This window comes from Pristiophorus japonicus, chromosome 9 (assembly GCF_044704955.1).
Source record: "Pristiophorus japonicus isolate sPriJap1 chromosome 9, sPriJap1.hap1, whole genome shotgun sequence".
NCBI lineage: Eukaryota > Metazoa > Chordata > Chondrichthyes > Pristiophoridae > Pristiophorus > Pristiophorus japonicus.
The window spans coordinates 162,333,425-162,348,287 of NC_091985.1; the positions used below are offsets into that span (position 1 = coordinate 162,333,425).

Consider the following 14,863-nt stretch of genomic DNA (forward strand, 5'->3'; position numbering starts at 1 on the left):
AGGGCTTGCAACAAATCAGATACTAATTGCTTATGGGATATCTCATTCCCCTGTGAGGTTAGGAATCCCCTATTTTTGCATAATTGTCCGAAATCATGGGCCACCCCAAAGGCATACCTAGAGTCGGTATAGATATTGACTTTGAGGTCTTTGGCCAAGATACAGGCTCGGGTGAGGGCGAATAGTTCAGCTTGTTGGGCAGAATAGGCGGTTTCAAAGGCGGCAAATTCCAAGACCTGATTCTCCTGTTTTACTACAGCGTATTCTGAGATTCGTGTACCTTCTGGATTAATAGAAGAACTTCCGTCAACATACATAATACAGTCTGGATCTTCCATTGGTACATCAACTAAATCTTCCCTGACTGATGAGGCCTCTTGAATTAAAGATAAACAATCATGACTGGGTTCTTCCTCATCTTGGGATGGCTCAGTAAGAAAACAGGCCGGATTAATGGCAGTACAGCTTAGGATTGTTTAGTAAGTAGATCTCATATCTGCTTTGCCTGGCCATGGTAAGGTGTTGAGTCTGAAGTTGGCCCAGGAGGGCAGCTACGGAGTGAGAGGTGTACACAACAATATCCTGCTGGAGGGTGATGTTGGCAGCGGATTGAAGGCTATTGTAGATGCCGGTTAATATTTGAGTGCATACAGGGTGTCCCAAGGCAACAGGGTCTATTTTGGAAGAGTAGTAGGCAACAGGCCTATGCTTATCCCCGTGTTTCTAAGTAAAGACAGCAGTAGCACAGTCTTTCAGGATTGTACAATACAGTTGAAAGGGCCGGTCGTAGAGGGGCCGACCCAAAGCCGGAGCTTGCATCAGGGCTGTCTTTAGTTCCTTAAAGGCTTGGACGTCTGCGGTTTCTATTTCAAAGCTGTCTTCCTTATTTGTATACGGGGTGAGGTGCTTAGTCATCAGGGCAACATTAGGGATCCAGGATCTGCAGTAATTGATCATTCCCAACCACTGTTGCATTTGTTTAGCCGTGCTAGGAACTGGAAACTGGCAAATCGGTTCGTCATCCGGGGAGGTTCTCTGTACAATCAAGCTACGTAGTCAATACGAATAATCGGGGGACGGTTGGCCAAAGGGGTTGTTCTGGGAGAAGTTAGTGTAAGATCCCCGTCCTCTCCCCCCTTGCTCCCCTCCTCTTCCTCCTTCGTGCCGACGGGAGGGACACTCTCCACTCCAATGTCCTTCTTGCCCACAATTAAAGCATCCATCTCATCTTTCCCAGCCCCGACCTCTTCCCATACCAGGCCGGGGACAGTAGGGCAGTCCATAATTAGCAGGGCCCGGGCTATTTGGGTGTTTGGTATAACCGTATCCCTGTTTATCCACCCAACCCTGCACGCAACACTGCGGTTCCATCTGGTATCCCCTTGGGTCGGGTTTTGGTCCTTCCACCAGAGGTGGCTCTTCCTTTCTAGTCACGTATTCAGTCTTGACCCGGGTTGGGGGCGCACCTCCCCCCTCTCCTTTCTTTTCCTGCCAATAATATTTAACCGCCCTTTCCATCTGGGCTTTACTGTTATCTGCCCAATTCATATTATTTGTCCGGATAGCGTGAGCAATCGAATAGGGCAGGCACTGAAGTAGGATAGCGCAGAATTGAGGAGAATCCTCTCCTTCCCTGAAGGCATTATCTCCTGATTGACTTCCATATATTTCAATAAATCTTTCCATGAATTCATCAGCAATTTCTTCTCGTTTGAGTTTAGTTTCTAATACTGCGGCCATACTGATGGGCTTCTGAAGGGTCGTGGTGAGAGCATTAAAGATAGCGTTTAGGCGATCCTGGACATCGTTAGGGTGAGCAACCACCAATGCATCATGAGTAGCACGTCCTAGGTGAGTTAGAAATCGGGCATGCTCAGTTGGGCTCAGGGTTTGCTTGACCAGGGCCCACAGGTCCCTTGATTCTGCATTATATCCATGCATGTCGAGGTCACTCCGTGAAATCGGAGGTCAGGGTTAAGTTGGGTTTGTGGATCTCTTTCAGCTTATTTATCTTAGCCTTTTAACTCTTCAAGTTGTTTTGTTTGAGTATCTATTTCTTTATCGTCTCAGGCAAGTATTATTACATAAGCTAGTTCTGTTTTTATTTTTATTCTGACTATCGCACCATTTCCTCTGTTAGGTGAGTCTTTTTTCTATTAAGAAATCCAAATTAATAATGTTCAGTATGAAACGGCTGTCAATGGAAAGGGTTAACTCCTTTACAGGTTTGTAAGAAGACCTGATGTCATTACGTGACTTAATTTAACCATCTGAAAAAAAAATCTTTTAATCAGGAAAGGCAGCATTTGATTAAACTCCAATATTTTTTAACTTCTTATTCAAGTACTTGGCAAAGATATTTTTTTAATTGATTTAAAACGAGACCACACATTTTTAATACCTATTTGTTTACTGAAATTCAATTTCGTCATCAGCCTCAGTCAATGCAAAGCCAACCATTTTACGTAGTCTATCGATACCTTTCTCAGAGGTCCCAGTGGAACTCTTAGTACGTTTCTCGTGCGCGCACTCTTTCTTTAAGACGTCTACGGTTTTTAATATGTCCTCCTTCTGTCAATGAAAGCCCTAATTTAATGGAGTTTTTCTGCCAACTCGACAGGAGTGATGCATTTTTTTTAGACTGCAGTGAATTTTTCTCAATTTAAAATCTCAGAACACTTTTTTTTCCAGCACCTATTTAGTACATTACGTCTTTTCCATAACTCGAGGGAAGTCTGGCAAGTAGGCTGTGGACTGCTTTTCGTTATCTCAATTGTTCCAGCCTCAAGGTCGTGTTATACTGTCTCTTCTAAACTGCAGATTTAATATAATATTTTTTTGAATCCTTTTGAATCCATCTCAGTTGTTTTGCTGTGCCTTCTCTGAATATCTCAAAATCCCGATTCAAACTTTGTAATGTAATCAATCATTGCATGTTTTCTTTCGACAAGTAAGTGAGCATGTCAAATCCTTTTTTAACCACTGGGACCATGTATTTTTTTCTTTTTTTACTCAACAATCCTATCCTTTGTGCATTTCCTGGCTCCGTAACTTATCATCCGAATATACGTAATTCAATAAGGTTCACACTCTTAAACTTCCCACATACAGGACAACACTACGAAGGGTTAAAAAAAACTTTCATTCTGTTTGAAAAAGTGGGTGGAGCTAAAACAAACCACAACTCCCTGGCTTTCTTTTCCACAGTAAAAATCACACAAGCATTTCTCATTTAAAACAGACGTTCACAAGAGTCACTCTTTTTTCCTATTAATTGTTTTGGCCGGCTCTATTTTTGGATCCATGACCTTTCAGGGAACTCGTAGCTTTATCTAATTCAAAGTTCCAGATAACAGTCTCAATTGCTCAGCTTTTTCAGGGAATTCCTCACATAGCTTTTGTAGTGGGCTACCGGTATTCGTGGTTCTATCTATATGATTACCCATCCCCGCGTCGCCCCGCGTAGGATGTCCTAATTAATCCCGATCCTCTGCGACGCCCCGCGTTGGATCCGGGTCCTAATTAATCCTGATTGTCCCCACGTCGCCCCGTGGTGGTTTCGGTTATCTTACCCAGAGCCTAGGCGGATCAAGTGATATACAAGATCGATGCCGTACCTGGCGTAAGTACAATTTAAAATTTACACAGTCCCGCGGCTTAATTTACCTAACTCCCTAACTTCAGCGTTTCCCTACGCGATTCGCGCGATTCTCTCTCTCTCCCTTTGTTTCAGGTTCCAAGTCTCTCTCTCTCTCTCTTTGTTTTAGGTTCCAAATTTACCTATTCTAACCTATCTTTCCGAGTCGCCGCTCGGTTTGCGTCACCGCGCAATTTCCCTATCTCTATCCCTATTCTAAGTTTGAAAGGTATTCACCAGATTGTCCTGGATCTCGTTCAGACACTATCTGAGAACCAGCAAGTGGCTAAACTTTCCTCAGACTTTTGAAACCGGGGGAAACTGGAGCAGTATTGAAAGTATACTTATTCCAGTGGCCACTTTCCCCTCGTCTCGTCCAAGGATAGTCTGGCTCTTAATTTGCAAGTTTTCGGCAGTCGTCCGTTGAGATCCCACTTCTGACACCAAATGTTGATTTCTGGATTCTTTTCCCTCAATCTGGTTCAGTGAAATCACTGAGTCGAATACCGATTGTGCTTTAAACAAAGCAAGCTTTTATTTAAAAAGCAAGTCTCGATCGAGGACTTTATCAGACAGAAGGAATGTACTGTGATAGATTGCATTTACTTCCTACGGACAAAGTGAGTTTACATTGTAAAGGGACGACGGTTATACATTTTCGGTAAAAGATAACGAGATACAATTAGAGTGACATCCTATTTCAGCCTATCCTCTTTGATCCCTCTTTACCATTGTCCACTCATAAGCCGATCTAAGAATGGTCTGTTTTTACACAAAGGCCCATTATGAGCTACTAAGACCTTGAGGTTTTTCTGCAAGCTGTGGGTTTTGTTTCAATATGTGTTAGTGTTGTAACATTTTGCAGTCTCGAGTCTGAGATGTCATGGCTATTCCTCCATGAATTCTTTGTTAGCTTATACTGTCCATATATAATTCCCACGTTCTCAACTTCTCAACTTTAATGTCTGTATACATTTAATATCCATGTTCAGTATGCATTCTCATTACTTGCCTGATACAATAAAGAAATAGATACTCAAACAAAACAAATTAAAGAGTTAAAAGCTAAGATAAATAAGCTGAAAGAAATTTTTAAAAAACGGGACCAGACAGATAGTACAGTGCACAGCCATAGCACCATCACCGATGGCAAAAGAGCCAATGTACCCCACGGTGGGGAGTCCACAAACCCAACCTAACCCTGACCTCCGATTACATGGAGTGACCTCGACATGCATGGATAAAAGATGAGTCAGACTAAAAACCTTGCAAAGGATAAGTCAGCCTCGGAAAAACTAATGCCAACCATCCAAGATGTCATTAAAGCACAGGAGGACGCTCCTGAAAAAGATAAATTGTTGTGGAAAGATTATGGATGTACTTATGACAATGTTTCTAAACTCTGGACCACTCCCGCAGAACAGACTTGCATGTCTGACGAGCTGGCCCTATGGGTTATTGAATGTATGCACTTTGCTACTCATTGTGGAGCAAGGACAACAAGTGACATGCTTTTGGCCACTTGGTGGCACCCTAGACTCCAGGCGCTGGCCCAGAACATCAGTAGTCGCTGCCTTGTTTGCCAACAGCATAATCCGGGGAAAGGAGTCCCCTGTGATTGGGGTAAGACGCCCCTACCAGAAGGTCCCTTTGAGACCTTGCAGTTGGACTACATTGAGTTGCAAAGAGTTCAGTGTTAGAAATATGTGTTAGTAATAGTAGATGTGTTTAGCAAATGGATCGAGGCTTACCCTAGCCTGGACAATAAGGCTCAAACTGTTGTTAAGGTGTTAATGAGGGAAATCGTTCCTAGATATGGTATCCCAGCTCGACTAAGTTCCGATAATGGCCCTCACTTTATTGGCCAAGTTAACAAGGAATTCTGTTCCCAGATGCGCATTAACCAGCAGCTGCATTGTGCCTACCGACCTCAAGCTGCGGACTAGTTGAGCGTGCTAATCAAACTCTTAAAACCAAGCTTGCAAAACTGGTAGCATCAACCGGACTCAATTGGCTCAAACTCCTTCCCATAGCGCTATTCCAGATTCGAACTACCCCCACCGGTAAGGCTAGACTGACCCCTGCTGAAGTCATTTATGGTAGGCCCCTTAGAACCCCATGGAATCAGAATGTCCCCTCCACTGTCCAATTCCACCATATGACTGAGGAGATGACTACCTATGTTCTTGCCTTGACTCAGGCTCTGCGAATAGCCCACAACCAGGTCCGAGATGCTCACCTCGACCTCCCAGGCTTACCTGAATCGTCTCTCGTGGCACCAGGAAAGTATGTCCTGATTAAGAAATGGATTCGGAAGGGATTGGAGCCTCGATGGGAGGGGCCTTTCCAGGTGTTGCTTACCACCCCACCGCTGCCAAGGTCGAAGGAAGGAGCGCCTGGGTTCACCTGCACCACTGTAAACTTATCACCCTGTAATGAACCCATTTTACTGGCTTTCCTAACCCTTATTTCTATTCCAGACTTCCTCTTCTCCATAGCTGAATAAGGATCTTCTTGGAAGCTTCCCGATTGGCATAGTGAATCCCGAGGAAGGCAGTTTGAATCCCCGCCCGGCATGATAGACGAGCATTTGTACCGGCAGTCGACTAAAGAGGAAATCGGACTCTTCAACTCGGCGAAAGGTTTTCTTTTCCAAAAGGAAGAAAAGACCCAGTTGTCATCCAACTTACGGTTACTACTAATGTGTAATATTGTTTGAGCGTAACAAATATGCCTAAGATAGCGTATATAATTGCGTTACTTTATGTTGTCACGGTCGTAAAGCTAAAGGGGTTAGAAGATAACTTGTTTTTCAAGACCCATTTTCGGTTGCACGGCAATCGAACCGTGTGCTACCCACTAGCCCAATCAGTGGAAGCCCTGTTCGTGGCCACCCCTGGGTGGACCCCCCGCGACTTATATACGGCAGATACCTCGGACGCGCCCTATGAGGGACAAACGGGCAAATATAAAAGGGGTATACAGGGAAGATGTGTGGAATTAATAGACTCCACGAATCCTGAGTGCAGGGGATCCCAGGGAAAGAACGGAGCGGTATGCTCAGACAATGCAAGCTCCCCGCTTTGCTTCTCAGGGCAAGGGTGGGGGTGTGTATATGCCCTGGTCCCCGGGAACGCCACCTGTGTGCAGACGCAGTGTGCCCATCAGCACTGTCGAGTGCGTGGAGGCCAGTTTACCTGTACCTGTAACAAGCAAAGATGCCTGAACGTGACCGGGGGAAGGCAAGTTATCTGCGGTCAGTGTAACAGAACTCATGTCAGCTCAGAAACATGGGCATACCCGTTTGATGCTTACCAATTGGTAGGATCGGGCACAAATTCAAGGGAACCGAGCAATTGGTGGTATAAGCAGTTCACGAGTGTTAGCAACACCAACGTAAAGTGTTATAGAGCTAAGGAAGGATTCGTGTTCCTCCTCAACGGCACCTTCAAGATAGCAACACCGATCCTCCCGGTCCTCTTCGCAGTAGGAACCATAGGACCACTCACTGTCCCATGCCCCAAAAGATTTCATACCCGGAAAAGGATAGTAACACGGGCCATCAGCAAGGAGTTCTGTGCCGATTGGGAGGATCCTATCATGCTGGGATCATCACTCGGCTACGGGTTCCTCGGGGCCCTATCTGTAGGGGTTCAGTGGGGGTAATTAGTGCCAAAAATAGGAACTATCTTATTTGTGGGTTGACCATCCTGGGAAACAGCACCTCTAAGGGATTGGATGCTATCAACTGGGAATTGTCTGAGCTGCGGCTATATACTCAACAGACCCGTTATGCAGTAGATTATCAGCTGGCCCAACAAGGAGGGGTCTGCACGATAATAGGAGACAAATGTATCACCCATGTCACGGACGACTCCTACAATATCACCCAAGCTATTGATGCTATACGGAAACAACTCGATGAGTTTCGACAAGGCCCAAAGAAGGGGAATAGCTGGCTTGACTGGCTATTAGGGGGATCCTGGGGGTCCTATTTAATGCATGGAGTGGTTATTTTCGTTATAATAATAATTACCTGTTGCTTGATCATCAGTTGTTTTAATGTCTGTTGTAAAGTCATGATGGCAAAGTTGGAAAACTCTTACGGCCATGGGCCCCCGGATTATGGTCCATCAAACTAAAGACCTATTCGATGACAACAAAGAGGATCAGGAGCGGGAATGCGAACGGCTAAACGCAATACTCCTGGATTAGCCACCAGAGTTATCATGAAATTATCAAAGGGGGGAATGAGAATCTGTATCAATGTAGCTACCAACTTTATATGTATTATCCGTACTAATTTCAAATGTATTAACTCTTTCTAAAATGGCCGCTCATGGTTATTGCTGACTATTCAGATTTCACTATAGGGGAGAACAATGAGAGACTTGCTTTTGTAAAACAACCTTGAAGAACCGTCTGATCATGGGAATGTCGCAACAGATGTAGGAGCTAAACTGTGGGAATACCCAGAGAAGCATAACTGTGTCTTCCTTGCCTGCAAAACAAAGATAAGCTGGAGATGACTTAATCTTCACTCATGATTAGGGAATTGCTTGCTTTACTGTGTATATGACTGGTTTAGCTTGTATCTATGCCACGATAGTTGATGTGATAGGACAATGAAAAGGGGAGGTACCGATCATGAACTGTATAAATGTATTGATTTTGTAATGATTTTTGCTTGCTCTGGTGGATTCGACAGACTCATGAAGTCGGTGCCCCTTTATCAGAGCAAGACACTTCATCGATGAATAAAGTTAGTCTGAACTAAACTTTAAAGTGTTCGAGTCAGTGTATTCGCTGAAACAGATTGAGGGAAAAGAATCCGTATCAACATTGTGAGAAGGAGGAACTGAAGGAAATCCTTATTAGGCATGAAATTGTGTTAGAGAAATTGATAGCCTGCATCCCAGAGTACTTAAGAAAGTGGCCCTAGAAATAGTGGATGCACTAGTGGTCATTTTCCAACAGTCTATCAACTCTGGATCAGTTCTATGGACCGAAGGATAGCTAATGTAACACCACTTTTTAAAAAAGGAGGGAAGAGAGAAAACGGGTAATTATAGACCGGTTAGCCTGACATCAGTAGTGGGGAAAATGTTGGAATCAATTATTAAAGATATCAACGCATTTGGAAAGCAGAGACAGGATCGGTCCAAGTCGGCGTGGATTTATGAAAGGGAAATCATGCTGGACAAATCTTCTGGAATTTTTTGAGGATGTAACTAGTAGAGTGGACAAGGGAGAACCAGTGGATGTGGTGTATTTGGACTTTCAAAAGGCTTTTGACAAGGTCCCACACAAGATTTGTGTGCAAAATTAAAGCACATGTATTGGGGGTAATGTACTGACGTGGATAGAGAACTTGTTGGCAGACAGGAAGCAGAGAGTCGGGATAAACGGGCCCTTTTCAGAATGGCAGTCAGTGACTAGTGGAGTGCCGCAGGGTTAAATGCGGAGACCCCAGCTATTTACAATATACATTAACGATTTAGATGAAGGAATTGAGTGTAATATCTCCAAGTTTGCAGATAACACTGGGTGGCGATGTGAGCTGTGAGGAGGATGCTAAGAGGCTGCAGGGTGACTTGGACAGGTTAGGTGAGTGGGCAAATGCATGGCAGATGCAGTATAATGTGGATAAATGTGAGGTTATCCACTTTGAGGGCAAAAACACAAAGGCAGATTATCTGAATGGCGGCAGATTAGGAAAAGTGAGGTCCAACGAGACCTGGGTGTCATGGTACATCAGTCATTGAAAGATGGCATGCAGGTACAGCAGGCGGTGAAGAAGGCAAATGGTATGTTGGCCTTCATAGCTGGGGGATTTGAGTATAGGAGCAGGGAGGTCTTACTGCAGTTGTACAGGGCCTTGGTGAGGCCTCACCTGGAATAGTGTGTTCAATTTTGGTCTCCTAATCGGAGGATGGACGTTCTTGCTATTGAGGGAGTGCAGCGAAGGTTCACCAGGCTGATTTCTGGGATGGCAGGACTGACATATGAGGAGAGACTGGATCGACTGGGCCTGTATTCACTGGAGTTTAGAAGGCTGAGAGGGGATCTCATAGAAACATAAAATTCTGACAGGATTGGACAGGTTAGATGCAGGAAGAATGTTCCCGATGTTGGGGAAGTCCAGAACCAGGGGATACAGTCTAAGGATAAGGGGTAAGCCATTTAGGACTGAGATGAGGAGAAACTTCTTCACACAGAGTTGTTAACCTGTGGAATTCTCTACCGCAGAGAGTTGTTGATGCCAGTTCATTGGATATATTCAAGAGGGAGTTAGATATGGCCCTTACGGCTAAAGGAAATAAGGGATATGGAAAGAAAGCAGGGAAGGGGTACGGAGGTGAATGATCAGCCATGATCTTATTGAATGGTGGAGCAGGCTTGAAGGGCCGAATGGCCTACCCCTGCAGCTATTTTCTATGTTTCTATTGCAGCACAGGTTAGATACAGAGTAAACCTACCCCCAGAAAGTCCCATCAAACACTCGCAGGGCTGGTACAGAATGGGTTAGATACAGAGTTAAGCTACCTCTACACTGTCCCATCAAACATCCCAGGGCAGGTACAGAACGGGTTAGACACAGAGTAAAGTTCTCTCTACATTCCAGAATTGCTTCTATGTTCAGAAGGGAGAGAAGCAAAGCTGAAATTGGAAAGCAGAAAGTGAATTTGGAAGACCGAGGAAACAAGGGCTAGAATATAGATAACTAGGGTGTTTGGCAGTGTTAAATGGTATATAATTCAATGCAAGAAGTATAGGGAATAAGGCAGATGAGCTGAGAGCACATATAGACACTTGGGAGTATGATATAGCTATCACTGAGATGTGGTTGAAATAAGGGCAGGTATGGCAGTTCAACATTACTAGTTATAGGGTTTTCAGACAGGATAGAGGAAGGGGGGGGTCGCAATATTGATTTAAGAAACAATTACAGCTGTGAGGAGGGATGATATGTTAGAAGCATCATCAAATGAGACCATATGTGTTGAATTGAGGAACAAAAAACAGGCGATCACACTATAGGGAGTGTAGACCCCAAGTCAGAGGGAGATGGATGACCAAATATGTCAGCAAATTTCTGAGAAGTGCCAAAACTACACAGCAGTAAAAGCAGGGGATTTCAACTACCCTAATACTAACTGGGAGAAAATAGTGTGAAAAGTATAGAGGGCGTGGAATTCTTAAAATGCATTCAGGAGAGCTTATTTTAGGCAGTATTTAACAGGCCCAGCAAGGGAGCAGGCGATTCTGTACTGAGTTTTAGGGAATGAAGTTGGGCAGGTGGAAGAGGCATCAGTGCAAGAGCATTTTGGTACTAGTGATCATAATTCAGTTAGATTTATGGTAGTTATGGAAAAGAACAAAGACAGACCAGGAATAAAAGTTCTCAATTGGGGAAAGGCCAATTTTGCTCAGCTGAGATGGGATTTAGCCAGTGAACTGGAAACAGCTACTTGAAGGTAAATCAGTGTCAGAGCAGTGGGAGGCATTTAAGGAGGAGATCCTGAGGATTCAGAGCAAGTATGTTGCCTTACAGAAAAAGGGTGGGACAAACAAATCTAGAGTCCCCTGGATGCCAAGGGGCATACAGGGTAAGATAAAGAAAAAAGGGAGGCTTATGGCATATACTAAGGGCTAAATACTGCAGACTCTCTCGAGGAGTAAAGAAAGTGCAGGGGTGCAATTAAAAAGGAAATTAGGAAAGCAGAGAGAGAATGTAAAAATGTTAAGTAAAATCAACAAAAATCCACTTATGTTTTATAAATACATTAAGAGCAAGAGGATAACTAAAGAAAGAGTAGGGCCTATTAGGGACCACAAAGGTAATCTGCATGTGGAGGCGGAAGATGTGGGTATGGTTCTTGAAGAATACTTTGCATCGATTTTCACAGAAGAGAGGGGCGATGTAGACACTACAATCAGGTAGGAGGTGTGTGAAATATTAGATGAAATAAAATAGAGAGAGAGGCTGTATTAAGGGGCTGAGCAGCTTTGAAAGTGGATAAATCCCCAGGCCTGGATAAAATGTATCACAGGCTGTTAAGAGAAGCAAAAGAGGAAATAGCAGAGATTTTGACCATCATTTTCCAATTCTCTCTGGCTACAGGTGTGGTGCTGGAGGATTAGAGGACTGCTAATGTTGTACCTTTGTTTAAAAAGGGATCGACCGAGTAATTACAGGCCAGTCAGCCTAACCTCGGTGCTGGGAAAATTGTTGGAAAAAATTCTGATTGGACAGGATAAATCTTCATTTAGAAAGATACGGATCAATCAAGGACGGTCAGCATGGATTTGTTACGGGAAGGTCGATGAGGGTACGGCATTTAACGTAGTGTATATGGATTTCAGCAAGGCTTTTGATAAGGTCCCACATGGCAGACTGGTCACAAAAGTAAAAGCCGATGGGATCCAGGGAAAAGTGGCATGTTGGATCCAAAATTGGCTCAGAGGTAGGAAGCAAAGGGTAATGGTTAATGGGCTTTTGTGACTGGAAGGATGTTTCCAGTAGGGTTCTGCAGGACTCAGTACTAGGTCGCTTGCTTTTTGTGGTACATATCAATGACTTAAACTTGAATGTAGGGGGTATGATTAAGAAGTTTGCAGATGATATGAAAATCAGCGGTATGGTTGATAATGAAGAAAGCTATAGACTGCAGGAAGACATCAAAAAACTACAGTGGCAATGGAATTCAATATGGAAAAGTGTGAAATAATGCATTTGAGGAGGGCCAACAAGGCTAGGGAATACACATTGAATGGTAGGATACCGAGAAGTGTGGAGGAACAAAGGGACCTTGGAGTGCAGGTCCATAAATCCCTGAAGGTAACAGGCCAGGTAGATAAAGTGGTTAAGAAGACATATGGAATACTTACCTTTATTAGTCAAGGCATGGAATACAAGAGCAAGGAGGTTATATTTGAACTGTATAAAACACTGGTTCGGCCACAGCTGGAGTACTGTGGGCAGATCTGGTCGTCACATTACAGGAAAGATGCGATTGCACTGGAGAGGTTACAGAGGAGATTTACGAGAATGTTGCCTGGACTGGATAATTTTGCAATGGGGAAAGATTGGAGAGACCTGATTGAGAGACAGAGAGAGAGGTAGGGAAACTCAGGGATTTGTTACAACACTTTCACTAAATGAAAGGGTGGTAGAGGCAGAAAGCCTCACATTTAAAGTGCTTGGATGTGCACTGGAAGTGCCGAAACCGACAGGATTAAGGACCAAGAGCTGGAAAGTGGGATTAGGCTGGATAGCTCTTGGTCGGCTGGCATGGAAACAATTGGCTGAAATTGCCTCCTTCCTTGCTGTAAATTTCTATGATTCTGGTACAGTATGGGGTTAGATACAGAGTAAAGCTCCCTCTACACTGTCCCATCAAACACTCCTAGGGCAGGTACAGCACTGGTTAGGTACAGAGTAATGCTCCCTCTATACTGTCCCATCAAACACCACAGTACAGGAAAGGTGTGATTGTAGTATAGGATACAGAGATTACGAGGATGTTGCCTGTACTGGAGAATTTAGCTATGGGGAAAGATTGGATAAGCTGGGTTTGTATTCTTTGTAACTTAGCAGGTTGAGGAGAGATAGACAGAGAGAGGGAGACGTGGGGATTTGCTGAGGGGTCATGTCTCACCACGACCCCCCTGTCTCTCCGGGTCGGTCTGTCTGTCTCCCCCCGGGCCTTGTCCCCCACGACTCCGAGCAGCGGCTGATTTCTTTGGAACAGAGGCGGCGGAGAGCAGGCCCAGGGATTTGCTGAGGTGAGGTTGTGTCGCACCCCGACCCCCCTCTCTCCCTGGGCCGTGTAGCGGCTCAGTCCCAGGACACTCACCCTCAGCCCCCGGCTCTCCCTCTCCCCGGGACACTCACCCTCAGCCCCCGGCTCTCCCTTTCTCCCCGGGGACACTCACCCTTAGCCCCCGGCTCCGCTCACTGTCCGCCATTTCGTTTTTCCTTCTCCAACCATCAACTTCCGGGGATCCGGGACATGCGCAGTGGGGGCTCAGAGCACGCTCAGGGAGGCGGTTGTTGTCCGTCCCTGCTATTCGGTGAAAACAGCTGATTGACAGCCCGTCTCACCAATCGCAGCTTGGCACAGCTCCATCAGCGCACCGCCCACACCCATAGTCGGCGGCGGGGCCGCCCTCGGTCACGTGGCTCCTGATTTGAAACCGAGCGGCCGTTGGGCCATCTCAGCGTCAGTGACGTCGGTAACCTGGCAACGCGATGTGTGACGTCACATAACCTGGCACCAGCCGAGGGCACCAAGCCCACAGGATAGCCGTGTACTGTGTATTTGAAAGGGCTGCTTATTGTTCTGTGGATCTCAGTTGTCCCAGATCTAATTTAACATTCAAGCTCTGCAATTAAGCTGGGAGTTTCCTGATCAGAAATGAGACACAGACATTCTCAGTTGCAAACTTGTCGAAATCTAAATCGACAAACGCTACACAGATCAGTGAATCAATAGAGGAACTGACTTCATAGAGAAACAAATCAGACGGAATTTGAACGTGAGGCCGGCTGTCATTGAACACATTGTGGGGAGAGCCGAATATGAACGGATGTTGTGAGCTCGAGTATAACGGGAATGAGCGGTTGATGGGCTCACCGTCTCGTACTGGGGCAATAATTCCATAGGCAGAAGTTTATAGATCCTGAACGCACTGATCCATGCCGACCTTTACGCTTGTAGTTTGCATACAACTATTGTGCTGTAAGGCAATAAACAAGTGCCCCCTGATTAAAGGGGGAGCACACTCCAAAAAAACTTTTCAGGTGCCCCCTTGTTTTTTGCGGTTTTTTTTTTGAGGGCACCAACACACAAATTATACAAGTGCCCCCTGGCTAAAAGGGGGGGGCGGGGTGGGGTGGGCACTAAAACCGACACAACAAACAAATTAAATTTTAGACAAAAAACATCAACTTAAAATTTAGTTGCCGGGGATGATGATGCACTCTAGTCCGTCCGGTGCCCATCTCTCGCAGAAGGCTCGGAAATAACCGCGGAAGAGAGGCAGGCAGTCGGGCTGAACGACTCCCTCAACCGCCCGCTGCCTGGACCGGCTAATGGCCCCCTTCGCCATGCTCAGGAGCAACTACGAGAAGGCTTTCCGACCTGCCCGCTCCCCTCCGCACAGGGTGCCCAAATATCACAAGTGTGGGACTGAAGTGCAACCAGAAATTGAGGTGCAACC

General features: G+C 45.3%; 1 protein-coding gene across 7 annotated transcripts in view; it reads right to left on the reverse strand.

Moving 5' to 3' along the window:
* LOC139273296 (zinc finger protein 3-like) overlaps positions 1-13,652 on the reverse strand; it is a 29,514-nt gene extending 15,862 nt beyond the window's left edge. For 2 of the 7 annotated variants that reach the window (XM_070890029.1, XM_070890025.1), the window contains exons 1-2: positions 13,577-13,636; positions 7,674-7,783 (exon numbers count right to left, since the gene is read on the reverse strand). The gene's annotated coding sequence lies outside the window, so the exon portion shown is untranslated. The other 5 variants (XM_070890027.1, XM_070890028.1, XM_070890030.1 and 2 more) reach the window with 5 other exon arrangements.
* Between the last annotated feature and the right edge of the window lie 1,211 nt (positions 13,653-14,863).